The sequence below is a fragment of the Triturus cristatus genome, chromosome 8 (genome assembly GCF_964204655.1).
Source record: "Triturus cristatus chromosome 8, aTriCri1.1, whole genome shotgun sequence".
NCBI lineage: Eukaryota > Metazoa > Chordata > Amphibia > Caudata > Salamandridae > Triturus > Triturus cristatus.
The window spans coordinates 406,584,025-406,601,579 of record NC_140591.1 but is presented as its reverse complement, the minus strand read 5'-3'; the positions used below and the strand labels follow the sequence as shown (position 1 = coordinate 406,601,579).

The window sequence follows — 17,555 nt, the reverse complement described above, 5'->3', positions numbered from 1 at the left end:
TATATGCATCCAGAAATTGAAAAGTTTGTATTCAAGAGGAAAATGTGTGCATTTTTAGAACTCAAAAGCTGATGTTTGGAAAAAAATGACTGGATTTCCAAAATATATTTAAAGCTGATACTTAAGTGATAAATGATGAGGCGTTTTCGGAGACCTATTGCTAATATTATTACCTTGGTGCCAGTGGCGGCTGCTTCCAGGTAGGAGTGGTGAGTGGAGGGAAGGAGGAGTTTAAAAAATAAATCACTTACCTGCTGGCTGGCCGCCGCCTCTCCTCTGTCGTCTCCGTCCTCTTCCGGGCTTCTGTGCGACTGCAAGCAGGAAGCATCCAGGCTCCCCTAAGCCAATCACAGCACTGCAATGCAGCATTGTGATTGGTCTGAGCGCTTTGGTTCAGCACTCAGACAGGGAATGGGAGCCTGAGTATGTTCTCCACCCAGGCTATAATGCAACCTGGGTGGAGAATATGCGAAGTGCGCATGACTGTTTGGCCGGCCAAACAATCATGGGCAATTAGAAAGTGCCGCCACTCCTTTCCCCGCACTGCCCAGCCTAGCCCCGCCCCGCGAAACTGCTTCAGCACAGAAAAGTAAAATGATAATAACCTCGCATTATTAGCATTTTATTTTTCCTTTTTTTGCAGTTCTGAAAGGCAGTGGGGCGACGCTCCTCCATCTAGGCGGAGTAGCCGCCCCTGCTTGGTGCCAAAGGCATTACACCGATGGCTGTCCCATACTAATCCTGTAGAGCCATTCCAAATTGATAAAGCTATTCACACATTACTGCTGGCAATGCTGCCTGATGCACTGAGTCAGTTCTGGTTATATTACATGGAATGGCCACTAATGTAATCCTGTCTGACATGCTTACTATTAGCATACTAATAATATTAGTAGCTTGGTATCATTTTTATTGAACATAAGTAGCTTTTATGAAATAAATGGTTGGAGACCCCTGCTTTATAAACACGGTCCTAGTGTATTCTTTTGCCTTTAAAACAGTATAATTGTGTGTTGTCCACAAATTGGCTGGTAAATATTGTTATCCATCAACTAAAATTGTATCAGAAGGTAAAATCTCAAATCTTTTAGCCATTCACTAGAAGCTATAACACAAATTAGAAACATACAATATGTTGCATGCCCTTAAGAAACAGGGGAGGCAACATGTTTCAGCATGTGCCCACCGTATATATGCCATACTCTCTGGAAGGGGCAGCCATGGCGCTTGTGCTAATGGCTCCAAGAGCCTATACAGACTGGAAGTAAACCATCTAGGAGGCCCATTGTCGATCCTATCCTTTTTGAGGTACATGGTAGTATATAAGGTTTACTAGAAATATCTATATGCAATAGTAATAACATTGATAGCTATTGATATACCCACAAGATCCTGAAGAAAGCTCTACATGTGTAGGTTCGAATGCTGGAACACCTGGCAGACAGATTGGCATAGAAGATGTTTGTAACAAGGTAATGGACATTGCCCACTGATGGCAAGTGAAAAAAGACTGCCTCAAATGTAAAGAAGCACCATATCTGTGCTGTAGTGTGTATGGGAACCCAAATGATGACAGTGGCATAGTATTGGTGCTATGGGGGATAAGGCAAGCAACAAATATTTACCCCTACTCTCCAACTTAGTAGCAAAAGACATGCATAATTGGAATTCAATGGACTTATGGTATTCCTGGCCATTGGTGCCACTGCATCAGCAGCAAGAGTGATTGGCGAACCCTGCTGCATGGACTCCCAGGGCAAGAGTCTCTCCCTGATCTGAAAGATGATAAATACTTATGTGCTTCACTACTTTGCCCTACAAAAGATTAGCAATAGGCATGCGGGTGACAGGGATATTCAAAAGATATTCAAAAGATGTCATTTTAGAGGGGGCAAAATATTGTCTGTTTGAGGACAGTTAGAAAGAGCTAGATCAATATCAGAGAAACCCAACAATTAATTTAGTTTGCTGTCCAACATTGAATTAAAATGTTTCGGCATGGAAACATGAATAAATTGACTGATTTTCTACCAATCTCTGGACCACTGTTGCTTGAACATGAAATACCTTGAAAAAACAAGAGACAAGAGGTGTTTGCCAAAACAGGAACAGTTTGTTTAACTAAACAATGCGGCCGGGAGCACAGTCACAGGCATAGGGTCTGAGGACTGTCTCAATTTACAATCGGTCTAACATAGACTTTTACACAGTTCATTAAATGCAATAAAATAGGTCCAGCGATCCTGTTTGGTAAGGAATGTGAACCTCTGTCTTTGGAGCCATAAATGAATGTATTGGATGAGGAATCCAGGTGGGCCTCGGCCTTGTATAAACACAATGTGTCTCTCTCTCAGAACTTGATTCCTGACTGCTTTAAGATAGGACAGATTACCCCAATACTAAAGAAAACAAATGCGGACCTGTCTGATCTTAATAATTTCCGTACAATTACCAGCATCCAAACACTAGCACGTTACTAGAGAAATGTGTGCACCCGCAACTCTTCAAACACATTTAGATGTTTCATCTCCTTGACCATTGCCAATACGGCTTCAGAATGGGACACAGCATTGAAACGGCTCTAACACACTTTGGGGCCGATTCCGATCCGGGTCGGAAGGGCACCGAACGCGATCCGGCCAGAAAAACTACAAGCCGTACACGTGTTTTCCGGCCGACTCGTACAGCTGTACGAGCGAGCAAGTACGATGCGAGCAACATGAAATTCACCCACCGAGTCATTTCCGGGTCCAAACCGCTCCGTACGTTTCGGTCGTCAGCTAACCGTGGCGTGCAATGGATGCGATTCACGACTGAGCCAGTATGATGCACGCGTTGGACTGCCTGTGCGAGCCGGAGTGTACGGTTCGCAAATAGTCTGGGTGGTTGCCTTTGGGTGTCCGCGTCGGCCCCCCTGTCACCCGCAGCCCTACGACTCGGACACAGGGGGAGACCCATGGGTCTACACACAGGCATGTACGGTGCGGATGGCACCGACGCATACCCACTGTAGGGGGCGCACTTGTCCGCGACGCACCCATTCAGTCAATGGGATCCCATGTACGCGTCGTACGATAGGCTCCCATTGACTTCTATGGGAGTCCGACCGAACCGAGTCCAGCAGCATACGGCCGCATCGTACTCACTCGGTTGGACTGCAGGACTCTGGCTTGGTCGGAAAACACTCCAGATGGGGCTCGGTCGGCGTGCTTTCCGACCCGGATCGGAATCGCCCCTTTGTAGATGATTCCCTGATATTGCTTGATCAAAACAAACCTTACTTCCTTATTCTGCTGGATCCCTCCTCTGCGTTTGATATGGTAATAGGATGGATCTATCTGGTCTCCTTCTAAAATGGTTTGCTTAATTCCTACATAACACAGCACAAAGAATCAAAGTTAATCAAACCCTCTCTTGCATTACTCCGGTCTCGATCAGAGTGCCTGAAGGATCCACGCTCTCACCCACATTATTTAACTTGTTCATGGGACCTTTCACCAAAATTCTGAAGCTTTCAAACATTCAATACCACATGTACGCTGACGATACACAATTATACTTGAACATTTTCTGACCTGAAGATATCAAAGCTTTCAACTAGATACTGCTGAAAACCCAACAATGGTTAAGCCGCATTCACTTTAAACTCAACACATTCAAAATGAAGTTCCTCTTGATCGCCTCTCACTATCACTCTGCCCTGACTCAACAACTTACAGCTCTCAATTGTGCCTCCCTCCCCAACGTTATTGTCTCTACTAGATCACTAGGTATAACGTTGAATAAATATCTCAATATGCAAAATTGTATAAGTGCAACTGCCAGGGGAGCCAATTACCATTTGAGCACACTAGGGAAAATCAAACACTTCCTGCCCCCTGATAACTTTCAGTTAGCAGTCCAATCCCTAGTCATCGCCCGATTAGATTACGGGAGTCTTACTCTCGCAGGATTACCCAAAGCAAGGCTGGTGCAGCGAAGGGCCACATTGCACTCCCCTGCTAGGCTCATCATGGCATCCAGAAAATCCAACCACATTATACCAGATCGAAAATATCAAAAATAGCTCCTGTTTGAAGCAAGGATTCAGCTGAAGATAGCCTGCATGAGCCACAAGGCCCTTCATCATAACACTCCTGTCTACTTGGCCCAATAACTCAAACTGTCTGGTGGTTGTCGTTCCTTAAGAAGCACTTACTCCTTACTGTTGAAACGACAAAAGTTCAACAAAAAGAAAACTTATAACCACTCCTTCTCTGGTCTAGCCCCACGAAAAGGGAACGCACTGCCCCCTTGAAACCAGGTCTAACCCCTCGATTACCTCCTTGCTGCTTACTTATTCCTGCTCAACCTGCCAGGCCAATTGTTATATTTTATTCTGTATTGCTGCTTGCCTAGTCCTGCTTGCATTTTTCCCTTTTAGGTTTGACTTATCTGCTTTATGTTCAGCTTGCATTTTTTGCTTTTATGTATGACTTGTCTGCTTTATGTACAGCACTCTGATATCCTTACGGGTCATGTCCGCACTATATAAAACTCATTAAATAAATACATTATAAAATATATGTGAAGCTTTAGACATTTGAGCCTAACAAGAAAATATACATTATGACGGACACTCGGAGGCAGAAATAAAAATAAGGCAAAACATACAGGTGCAGAAACCCTAACACTTCATTGTCCCTGTGTTGTGGATGTCCCAACTTGGAGTCAGGCCCAGTACTATCTCTGTGAGAAACTTCACTACACACAAAAGCTTAATCGGGAGAGCAGCTTGAGAAGACTTTGAAAGAAAACCACCCTGTCAGAACCCAGTTTAGCGGGCCAAGGTGCATGCAGGGGCGACTGGGCACAACTGTGGGGGTTGAGGCCTTTCACTCTTGATGGCTGGGGGTTATGGATTCTGAGCAACTGGGCCAAGAACCCCTTCTGCACTTGACTCTCAGTGATAAGCGTGGTCGAGCATTCCAAGCCTCCCTCGGGGGAGATGTGGATACAGATCAGTGAACACGGCCACACAACTCAAAATGCGCACAGCGGCAACAATGAATCATTATCCAGCCAAACACTCCCTTTTGTGAAATAAAAGTATTTAATTTCTGCCACAACCCAGACAAAGGAATAATACGATACTCTCCAACATTTACACAGTCCTCCCCTGAGGCCGGGCTCTAGGGTATGTTGCCCACTCAATCCTCATGATAGCGATTGTGGTTTTGGCCTATTTACTATTGGTAACATCCAGGATATGCCCCATTAGTGGTCCAGTTTTCAAGAGTCCACTATGACTCTGACTGAGTGTTTCAGCGTAAATGTACTCAAATTAGCAGCAAGTTCCCCCGGGGCCATCAGGTCTGAAACAAGTCTGAACCGCACCAACAGGTGTGGAGTATCCCGAGTTCCGGAGTGCACCCCGCCCGCGGGCACTCACAGTAGCTGCAGCCAAGGTTGTGTAAGATGGTTGCAGGCGGCACAGGCCACTGCACTCTTCGGGCATAGATTCTCTCACTCACAGTGGCACTCCTGAAGTGACCGGTGTTGTCTGTAGTTCCTCCTGTTGGGTTAGTGTTCCTTCACCTCCTGATGGAGTGTGGCTATGACAATCCTGTCTTGAGTCCCTCGCCTAGGTGAAGGTGCAGGGGCGTTCCGAAAGCATGCTCACTTCTCCGGCAGGATGGAAAGAACAAGTCGCAGTCCTTGATGCTGTTGGTGACACTCTTCGACATATGGGGTCACTGCAACTCAGTCAGTGTAAATGGGCTCCGGCTTGATCAGCATGGTTAAGTTATCTATGGAGGCCATTCAGCTATCTAGGGTCGTTGCAGCGCTACTGCTCAAGGCTTTGGCCCTTACTGCATGACAGTCTTTTTCTCGGCGACCCCTCCTGACCTACGGAGTCACCGCATCGCAACCGCAGAAGGCTTCCGCCCTTACCGCATTGTGGAAAATAGGCCTCAGCTAGGCCTACCAGTGCAAGGGGTTCGCCCTTCTCTGCACAGAGTCCTCAGACTATTAGAAAGAAGTTGGCACAGAAACTGAAATAGAAAATACATAGTTTATTAAACCTCAGGAGGTGGAACCTCATTCACCCAGCACCCTGTGGTGCTGAATGAAGGTAGCACACAGAGTAGAAGAACCATGGGTCTTTTATACCCACACAGGGGCTCAGGAAAAGGGCGGTGCAAGTATACATGAGAAGAGTTACATACATAGATGGTCATACAGAAATGCACCATCAACAGTAAAGGAGGAGCTAGCAGTTGCTAACTCTGGTAGAAACAACCTGATAGTTACAGACTAAAAACAGATGCATGAACAGTTAGATATTCCTGCGCATGTGCAGGGTAGCAGAGTCTAAGTATAGCCAGTCCTTTAAACAGAGCACAAGGGAAGACAAAATGGCTGCCAGAAATACAAAATGGATTCCACAAAATGTACAGGATAGCCTCTAAATACCAGATGGATTCTGCTAACGCTAATTTAAGCGCAGCCAATTTACGACAGACGACCCTTTTAGCGTTAACTGAAGACATCTCCCATAATCCAGTAGGAAAAATGAAAAATATGCATATTCATTTTTAATAATTATTATTTTTTTTTTCATAAATATCCTAATTCATTGCTAGGTGGGCATTTCTCATTCTAAATATTGTTAAGCGGGTATGTATGAGGTATAAACAGAAGTACAAAGGGAACAGAGAATTGGGTCATACAGATAGCAGGAGAGAGTAATTACTATTATCAGAAACAGAATTATTAGCTTTCTAGTCCTAAGCAAATCCTAGAACCATCCAGTAAAAACATTTTCAAGGCTCCTATGCATTTCAGTTACCATCAAGTTCAACTTCAAAAACATTTTCGCTAGACTTTTCCAGTGTTTCCTTTATGAGGGCTAGAGTATCTATCATTATACCCAATACAAACATTAAAGCAGTCAGACATATTATTTACAAAAATGATCCTGGATCCAGAGGACCAGGAGAACTACACAGGACCATGAGAATTAGGACGAAGAGCTGCAAAGGGTTGCTCCTCCTCAAAAATGGGACGATCAATGGGGTACATTTTCAACAAAAAGAAAAAGAAGTCCTTGGGAAATTAAAGCCGCTGTACAACCAACCAGAGGGGAGTCTTCTCCCTGTGTCCGTTTGAGCCTCACAGGCAGGCTCTTGTTGTTCCCACGGTGGAGCTGCACAACTCGCAACTCAGGAATCATGGCCTAGTTTCAAGGGAAAAGTTTATTCTTTCAGGATAGGGCAATCACCCACCAGGGCAAATGCGCTCAGCGATCCTGTCCAGTGTCTCAGGCAGTGCACCAGTTTTCTTCATTTCAATCTAACAGGCACCAGAGACACAGCACCTGTATCCTGAACTCAAGTCCTTCCCTAACTCCTGTATTGCTCTGCTGGCACACTGCTCTTTCGTTGGGGCCATAGATCTTGGCCAACAAAGGTGAAAACTTTACAGCCACTTTAGGACCAGGATTCAGAGGCCTGATGCTAGGATCTCTGAAGCAACCCTTGTTTCAAAGGGGGTTACCTCAAGCAAAAACTTTCTCGCCTTCCTGGTCGGTCTGTGACTCTCGGCTGGGCATCAAAAGCTTGATCCACGATTTCTCCTTTCTGATTTGTGACCCCGTCTCTCGCCCAAGATAGTAGCAGGGGTACTCTCATCACAATGCTTCCGGCCTTCTACCTTCACTGAGGTCCTGGTTGCCAGTAATGCCTGTGCTGATTACCTTCACTTTGACTTCAACCTGGACTGGTGCTGACTCCTCAAGCTGGATCTGATGTCCGCGCCCCTCTGGCAATGGTTGTAAAGCAGCAAATATCTATTGGTGGACAGAACAAAAGGTCTTTAGACAAGGCACAGAAATAATCTATCAACAGAGAGGATAGTCTCAGAATACTTCCTAGTCTAGGGACGCCCCATATATTAACAAGGCACCTTGGAACCACTTTCATATATGTGAGAGTAAATAAAACAACAGCCTGAACCTATTGGCAAGTATAAAAGGAACTGTTTAGTGAACTGACAAGAGTAATGCGTCACCCAATGCCAAGCAGTCAAGGAAGTCTGTGTTCATTTCTAAAGACCCTCAAGAAAAAGGAAATGTTATACACGTTTACTCCTAAACATTGCATTATTTGTACAGGACTGCAGACACTTCTAAAATGATTTTTCTTAATTAAAGCACCTACATTGTATACTCAGGACCATGCTCTCATGTTATAGGAGCAACAGGAAAATCTAACACTGCTAATTTAACAAAGATTCTTATTACATAAAGAACTAAAAACTTCAACATAATGGGTACACGTTCTCCAGTGGAACATCTTGTGACTAACAGACTCCTATAAAACAATATTTTCCTCAAAAATGTTTGCTAAGGATCACATAGACCTCTTCCCTGCATTCTACATTTTCATAATCCAAACTATGCAACATTAGTTCTAGTAAGGACTGTCAGTTTATTTACACAGACTAGCTAATAAAACTAGCAATGCCCTTGCAAAACTGTATGTAGCATGAGAATAACAAACAATAGTGGTGTTGTCACCTGAGAATTTTCAAACAAAAACTACCCACAGCTAGTTCCCCTTAAAGATCAAATAAGGAAGCAGCAATCTAGACTACTCATCCTCTCATAATTCCATCAGAGAGGACTGGTAGTAACATAGCAAAATATATTTATTCGTTTTATTAATGCTAATAATGTTTAAAACAGTATTACTGAATAGCCAATTAAATGTCTTATGGTTATTTCACAGACAGTTTAGACAGGCTCGAAAAAAATTAAGAAAAAGAGAGAGAACACATAAATTTGCCTACCCTTAATTTGTAGAGGAGCTAGCCCCCTCTCCCCAGTTTTGACAGTAAGAAACCTGTACCAGGTTTCATTCTGTCAACACTATCAACCCCAATTTGTAGCAACTGGGCATAAACAAACTCTGAGGAGCTAAATAGCACATTTCAGCTAGCCAAAGAACATATTCCTTTAGCAAATGTACTAGTGCAACATGAGGCCGCATGAATTCAAACTGAATCCCATTGCTTCCTGAATTCAACCCTAAAAACATTTATACTATATATATATATATGGCAGATCCATTGTCTTTTAAAGAGAGGTCACATATACTATGTTCATTGAGTGCACACAAAAACTTGCTTTTACCAAAAAAAAGGTAAGCAAAAACCTCTTTCTTCCCCTGCCATTTCGTCTTTCAAATGTCGAAATGTCAAAGCTCATGTGAAGCCGAGCCCTGCCAGGCTTCTAAATGTAGGAGTTCGGCCTTTAACCTATGCAGCTGTTCCAGCTTGTATGCAAGGTTGTCATGCGGTGCTCCCAAGTCAAAGTGACCCTAGAGACCGAAGGCAGAGCAGCAAAACCCACTCTGTGTGTCTACCAGCAGTTTCAGAGGTAAGCTTAATAACTTCTGCCAGTTTTTGTACATAGGTATATTGAGAATCAGGGTGCTGAGTGCTTGAGCAATATAAATGTCAGCTATGAAGTTTTATGCGTACATATGTGCATTTACTGGAGTCTAAGGCAGTTTAAAAGCTGCTCTGACTGGAGAAATCTCATTTAAATAGTGAATTTTTACTCAATTTCGACATTGATTTGTAGGGCACTTAAAAATTAATATCCTACAATGTTTTTGCATAATAGTCATCCCCAGAATGTCCTCTACATATCCCAGAGATGTGGCATCAGAAATGTATAATGTATGCCCTTATAAAAATGAGTTTTGTACGCCTGGATAAAGTGACATTTTCACATGTAATTGACCCCCTATTGCTGTATAGCACGGCTTAAATGCAATTTGGATGCTAGGAGGTCACAGTATCATTATTAGGCATTATAAATATTAAAAAACGAATTTAATGCACCTATTTGAAATCACAAAATAATAAAAATATATGTCTATATATATTTTTTTAAAATAAATCTAATCATTTTGATGAGTCCACATATGAAAAGCAAGCTGCATCCCTTTGCCTATCATATTGAAACACATTAATTCTTAGCCCTAAGCACAGAAGCTTATCTTGAAACATCTTAAGTCTGCGCCACTTTTAAATGAAGGACAGTTATTATTATTTAACATCAAAAACCACTCTTATCCTTATTTAAAAAGGCATTAACAAAAGAAATCCCTACTGTCAATCTGTCCTCTGTTTATCAAAAATAATGAAACTATATTTCTAACTTTTAAAACAGCAGTCTGAAATGCCGCATTTTACAATGTGTTTGACTTTAGCTGTTCTCTGTGGCCGGAGTCCGCAGAGAATAGAAATAGTCTTGCTGACACAGCTGTTTGACACGTAAAGGCGTCGAATTCACACGCCTTTCAAGTCAACCTTGCAAGCCAACACAACTCTGTCGTTCTGTATAATGTGAATGCCTTTGAATACCCTATACAAAAGATAAATGCTGTGACATTTTGTATCTTAATTTAGTCTATTGTAAAACACACAATTTCGTTTTTCTCTTTACACAGGTCATCTTAATTTTAACTTTATAAAGGTAAAACTCTTATCTGATAATCCATGTTAGCTTTGCGCCACAATTTCCACTGAGAAATTTAATTCTCAATTGGAAAATCGTTTTTATATAGGCATATAGCCCTTAAAATTTCAAGCAAGAGCATCATTTTACTTTTTGTGTAGGATTAATGCAACAGTTTTAAAAAAAATAAAAACAGTTTTCTATGGAAAGTCTAACTGGTCTTTGCACAAAATAGGGCCGAGTTGAGTTTCGTTCCTCAGCTGCCCTGTCTCATCAGAGAAGCTAAAAATAGCCCCTCAGCGCAGAACCGGGCCACAGCGAGTGCTCCGGGCCCCCACCTCTCTCCAAGGCTGTCCTGCTGCAAGCATTACACATTTTCATGTCAGTGAAGCTTTCTAAGCAGTGATTTCACCTCCTGGTTCACTCCCCTATTTTTAGCCCCCACCTTACAGGCTGCAAGGTCAAAATCTGCCTTGCACAGCCCTGAAGCTGTCAAAGACAAAAAGCCTTCCTAATTTTATCTAAACTGCAATAATTTGGTCTATGGAAAAATGTATTTTAATATACAATTTCTTTTCAAGGGTCATAAGTTTAGGTTCAATTCTCAGATTAGCAGGTTCAGCTTAAATTAGAACCTACAACCCTGTGGACCCAGCACATTGGCTCACTGAACCACCAAGAACACAAAGCTGCATAGGAACAATTTGCATATTCGAAATACCCACAATTGTTTTCAAGCTAAACTTTTAACCGGTCCCTAATTACTCTTCATTAATTCTTTTGTACATTAAGGGTGTCATCAAATCACAGGGGTTGCTCTTTCTCTAGCTACACCCCTCTCAATTTCCCTTTGCGACTTATTGATGGTGATGAGACCAAATTAAATTTACTCCTTAATAATTTCACTTCTCAGAATTCTTTCACATATTCACAGTCATTCAATCACACGCTTTTTCCAGTGCTAGCAACATCCAAAACACAATTTACCACACCATAACATGTAAACACACATTTAACCCACAGATCAACACTTAAGACAGAAACAAAAGACAGCCCACAGACTGTACTTAAACCAAACCATTTGTAAATACTAGTTGCAAGTCATATTCACCAGATTTGGCTGGCAGAACACCAAAAAAACGCTCTGCATCTCATCACTTATGAATGTTACTAAGTGCACAGACCAGGATCCTTTTATGTACATATTTAGTTCCTCGGGGTACTAGTCACCACTTACAAGTATTTTTATTCCATAATGTGCTGTACATTATAGAAGAAAGACCATACTTAATATACATATCCCTATTAGGCGTCCCCTCCGGGGGGGGGGCCAGTTATGCTTCATCAAGTCTCATTTTGGTACCATTCCAAAAGCACCACATCCTTTGAAGTGTGCTAAAGACAGGCATGCCAGAAATAGTGCAGAATATGCAATATTATAATCAAAGTAGCACTTAAGGTACCTTTAGTACGATGTGCCGTTCAAATCAATTCAGTTAGAGAAAATTCTCCTCATTACCTGCCTATGTGAATTGCAAGTCACATATATCAAAACAAACCAAGTTGGCCAACACAAAATATACCATACTCAAAGCCACAGTAAGCGTTACTAAACTACCTTACCAATCACAGGCATCAAAACCAACAGCAAGCGCCGCAGACACTTACCAATCACTTGGTGTCCCGATTCATCCTGCCAAGTTCTAAAATCGACCAAATGGTCACTGCGTGGTGAATCAACAGAAGAGATCTCAGTCGAGGACCGGTGCAACCTGGATGGTCAGATCAGAAAGAAAGGAAAAGTCGCCGTGGATGCCAAGACTCTGGTCTTATCGGGCAGTGATCACGTCCAGAGCGAGATTCCAATCCTTCGTCGCGACCAATCCTTTGGGCATCCGAGTCACCGATGAGCCCCAAGTTGAGGCGCCAATTGTGGAAAATAGGCCTCAGCTAGGCCTACCAGTGTAAGGGGTTCGCCCTTCTCTGCACAGAGTCCTCAGACTATTAGAAAGAAGTTGGCACAGAAACTGAAATAGAAAATACATAGTTTATTAAACCTCAGGAGGTGGAACCACATTCACCCAGCACCCTGTGGTGCTGAATGAAGGTAGCACACAGAGTAGAAGAACCATGGGTCTTTTATACCCACACAGGGGCTCAGGAAAAGGGCGGTGCAAGTATACATGAGAAGAGTTACATACATAGATGGTCATACAGAAATGCACCGTCAACAGTCAAGGAGGAGCTAGCAGTTGCTGACTCTGGTAGAAACAACCTGATAGTTACAGACTAAAAACAGATGCATGGACAGTTAGATATTCCTGCGCATGTGCAGGGTAGCAGAGTCTAAGTATAGCCAGTCCTTTAAACAGAGCACAAGGGAAGACAAAATGGCTGCCAGAAATACAAAATGCATTCCGCAAAATGTACAGGATAGCCTCTAAATACCAGATGGATTCTGCTAACGCTGATTTAATCGCAGCCAATTTACGACAGCATGGCAGTCTTTTACTCAGCAGCCCCTCCTGGCCTATGGGGTCACCATATTGCTACCGCACAAGACTTTTGCCCTTTACCGCATGGCGGTCTTTTCCTTGGCGGCCCCTCCTGACATACGGGGTCACTGCACCGCTACCAAACAATATCTTCTGCCTTCACAGATTGTCAGTCTTTTCTTTTGGCAGCCCCTCCTGGCATACTGGGTCACCGCATCACTTCCCCACAAGACTTCTGCCCTTGCTGTACCACAGTCTTCCACATGGCTACCTTCGCAGCGGCCCCTTCTGGCATACGGGGATCGCCCACTCAGTCCTGCATGTGGGCAATGACCAGATCAGTAGAGCAGCTGTTTCCTCACACAGGGAGTTTATTTAAGTTTTATATAGCGCTGGCTAGACCCAAAGGTATCAGAGCCCTTTTACATAAGGTCATCAATATTACAACAATGATAACAATTACACGTTACATCAAATATATGCAACACTTAAAAGGAGAAACAAGAAGAGAGGAAAGGGGGAGTGAGAGGGGAGAGAATGAGGGGGAAGACGGAATGAGAGACAAAGGGAAAGTCAGCCCAAAGACCGAATGGGTAGGTGACGGCCAAGGAGGTAATCCACAGTCAGTCTCCCCTATAGCTCTCAAGGTAGCTCCAACGGGCCTCGATCAGAAAGATAGATAGAAACGAGATAAGGAAAAAGCAGAATTGCAGAAATACGATGGGGGTGGGCAAGACAGGGAGACGTGGAGAAACTGTGCCCTGGGTACGTGACGGTCAGGGGATGAACCAAGACCAATCTCCTCAATAGCTGAACAGAGCAGCTCCACCGGGCGTCGGACATAATGCTCGGACTCCGCTGTCGGGATAGAGATCATGTGAACTCAGGGATTGTCAGATTAGTGCGGGGGGGAGCCATGGTCCAAAAGAAATCCAGACGTCATCTTGAGGTCAGGCACAGTCCTGGTAGGGGTTATGCAAGGAAAAAGCTCAGCAAGGGGAAAAAAGAAAGTCACCACTGGCGGCCATGTTGGGGTCAGGCATCCTTTGACCCTTTTCCACACTGTGAGAGTGCGACAGAACTTTACAGGAATACAAGATCTCCCAGGCGTCCCCAGGCGCTCTGGAGTAGCGCAGTCCCTGTAAGCGCACTAGGACACATCTCCCAATACTGTAAGCAGTGCGGTAGGAGCCGCCATATAGCCTCGCGCTGGGGAGGAGGGGATCGCTAACCTCAATCATCGGCAACAAGTGCCTCTGGGTTCCAGGAAAACTTTCCGGGAAGTCCGCTGCGGCCGCAGGATGCTTTCCACATGCAGCGGTCAGGCCACACAAGCGGATGGAGGCTCACCATATGCCAGTATCGAATTGGGTGTAGGTCCGATGTTCAGGACTGTGCCTACGGTGAACTAAACAATTTTCGTTGTGGGCGCCCACCAGGGAAGCGGGTAGGGGAGCCTCCCAATACGTCGCTAAACAGGAGTAGGTTCCCAGGATTCAGCTCCCGATGTCGCAGCCCCCGCTCGGATACATTCAAACGCGAGACTGCTCCATCCCAGGCGCCTGGCAAGACTTTAATCGATATCCCGGCGATGCAGCGTCCGGTTGGAACGGTGGCCACAATGGCAGACGCTCCCAAACTTCCGATGTCAGGAGATGGCTCTATCAGCTGGTTTGGTGGAGTTTAAGCACTGCGCTAGGTTGTAGGGCGTGGGGCTTCTACGGAGCAAAAGCTACGAGCAGCCATGATGGATTTGGCTCCTCCCCCATGATGTTCACTCGACAGAGCTCCACAATTGAACTCGCCCCCTCCAACACTCTCCTCTTCCTCATAGGGCACGCTGGTCTTGGCAAGCAGACAGAAACTGGTTCTCCAAATTCCAGGGCAGGTGGTCTTGGATTCCCTGGGTGATGATCCCTCACCAAGCAGTGCCACTAGCAAGCCTTGGCCCCCTGTCCTGGTCACAGGCAAAAGTCTTGCAGGTCTTCCCTCCTCACGCAGCCTATCTGACTGCTTTGCAGATGACCATTTTTGGGATCCCACCCTCCCTTTCTGATAGCCCATTTCCAGACACCAAATGTGATTCAGGGTCTAAGTTGTTGAAGTTTTATGTTGTAGTTCTGCTTCTTTTGAAGTACACACTCCTCTGCTCCCTATTCCTTTTGAAAAACAGTCTGTCACAGCAGGAGTATCTCTAAAGCTTATAGTCCTACAACACAGGCCACAAGAGTGAGTAGAGTTCACACCTGGTTTGCATGCCGAATGCATCTAGCCCTACTCTTTATGATTTCTTATCCGCCCAATCTCCGTCCTGAAATGTGCAGTGGCCCCTTCCTTGTGACCCCCCACTGAATCAAAGAGCCCCATTTGAAGATGCCTGGTCCTCTCCTACTCATGCAGGGGATGTCTGGTCCTCTGCTCCCCATTGTGTGTCCCACCCAGCTTACAGGAATGCAATACTCCACAAATCTATCTGGGTGGATTACTCTACCTCCTCTCCATGTTTCATCATGCAGACCTGGATCTCCCAAAATGGAACCCAGCGCCCTCAATGTATTGTACCATTCACAGGCACACATATACCCAGTGCATGTATACAGCATACATGCACTGTACAGTACTGTATCCTCCATGTACTGTACCATTCAGAGGCACATGTACATCCAGCACTTGCATCTAATTTGTGAGCGCTGCCCAGCACTGTATTCTTTATGCATTATACCACTCATAGACACATATAGACCCAGCACATGCATTTAATATGCATGTACTGTACTGTTCATGTATTGTACCACTTACAGAAACACCTACACCCAGCACATGCATTTATCCTGCATGCACTGTACAGCACTACATCCTTCAGGAACTGTATCACCTATAGGCACATGTACATCCAGTAAATGAATACGCCATGCACTCACTACTCAGTACTGCATTATTCATCTATTTTACCCTTACCAGGCACACATACACCCAGAGCAGATGCACCATTTCAGCGCTGCACAGCACTTCACACCAACCTGATGTAGGTCAAGTGTGTGTTAGGCACACATCAGCAGAACTTAGTGAGTGAGCCCAGTCCACTGGCACCAGTTAAAAAGGACAGTGTTGGACTTGACTGTCTCACCCCAAACCTTTTTTTACCTTTTCCCTGTATTTAGTTGCTGAATTAATTTTTGCTGGGCTCTGTGTACTTTACTACTGCTAACCAGTGCTTGTGCTCTCTCCTTAAAACATGGTAAAATTGTCTTGTACCTAATTGCCATACTTCATTTACTTATAAGTCCCCAGTACAGTGTTACTACCTGTACCCAGGGCCTGTAAATTAAATGCTACCAGTGGGCCTGCAGAATTGACTGTGCCATCTACTTAAGTAGCCCTTAAACATGTCTCAGGCCTGCCATTACAGCCTGTGTGTGTGTAGTTTTAAACTGCCATTTCACCCCCACAAAGTAAACCTTTTGCCAGGCCCAAACCTTCTTTTTTAATACATATAAGTTACCCCTAGGTTAGGTCCTGGATAGCCCAAAGGGCAGAGTGCAATGTATTAAAAAAGGAGGACATGTACTTTTACATTTTACTTGTCCTGGTAGTGAAAAACACTTACAATTGTTTTAAATTACTGTAAGGCCTACCTGTCCCAACATTGGAGTTACCTTATTACATTTTATAACTGGCATTTCCAAAAAGGATCAGGTAACCAGTTTATCTTTGGTGTCTCTGGAATTGGAATTTAAAATCCTAACTCATTGTGAAGTCGGATTTTAAACTGTAGTTCTGAAACTGGCACTTTTAGAAAGCTGGCATTTTCTTGCATAGGCTATTTGATGCCTGCAGCCTGAATCTGGGTCACATGACTGGGTGTAGTTGACCGTTGGGATTTGTGTATTCCTCCTAGACAGCCACACACAATGGGGTGCATAGGTGTGACTGGATGGGCCATCGCTAGCAGGATGGAAGGCATTGTTACACGGTTCCTACGAATTTCGTTTTTTGGATCAACAAAACTTCATAATATAGGGACTGAGTCATCATCTTATATCAGTAAATGTTGGTCCGACTAGCTTACATTACCGCATTGAAACTCCTAAGTTTCCAGCGTTACAGATGTTGTCTGCAACCTCGAATATGACCAGTCTTATTCCCAAGGAATCAGTGGAAACAGATCTAACCCTTTCGTTTGTTACTTTTCCATGCCCAAGGTTTCACAATGAGAAAGCGAAAATAATATATTTTCAAATGTTCATTGGAAATATCTAATCCTTGTAAGTAAAACATAAACTGTGATTATTTGGCAGATGAGACACATCATTATTGTAGGCCTTATTAGAATGGTGAAAAAGACAAACAATTCAGACATATTAATTGTTCCTAATATTACCCCTATCTATAACTAATACACTAACACTAGCGAGAGCATGGTGGAAGTACCCTTCTGCCAGATCCAGTTGGAAGGATCTAACCCCATACCTTGGTGTAATCTCACAGGAAGCCGTCTTCAGTGCATTAACAAATGTACTTTGTCTGAGTGTGCAAGCCTGCACACATCT

The 17,555-nt window shown here is 44.0% G+C and overlaps 1 protein-coding gene across 1 annotated transcript in view; it reads left to right on the top strand.

Moving 5' to 3' along the window:
• Window positions 1–9,369: 9,369 nt before the first annotated feature.
• The window catches only part of FAM124A (family with sequence similarity 124 member A), a 325,693-nt gene continuing 317,507 nt past the window's right edge, over window positions 9,370–17,555 (top strand). Inside the window, exon 1 of the mRNA XM_085621800.1 lies at window positions 9,370–9,421. The gene's annotated coding sequence lies outside the window, so the exon portion shown is untranslated. The remainder of the gene's footprint in view (window positions 9,422–17,555) is intronic.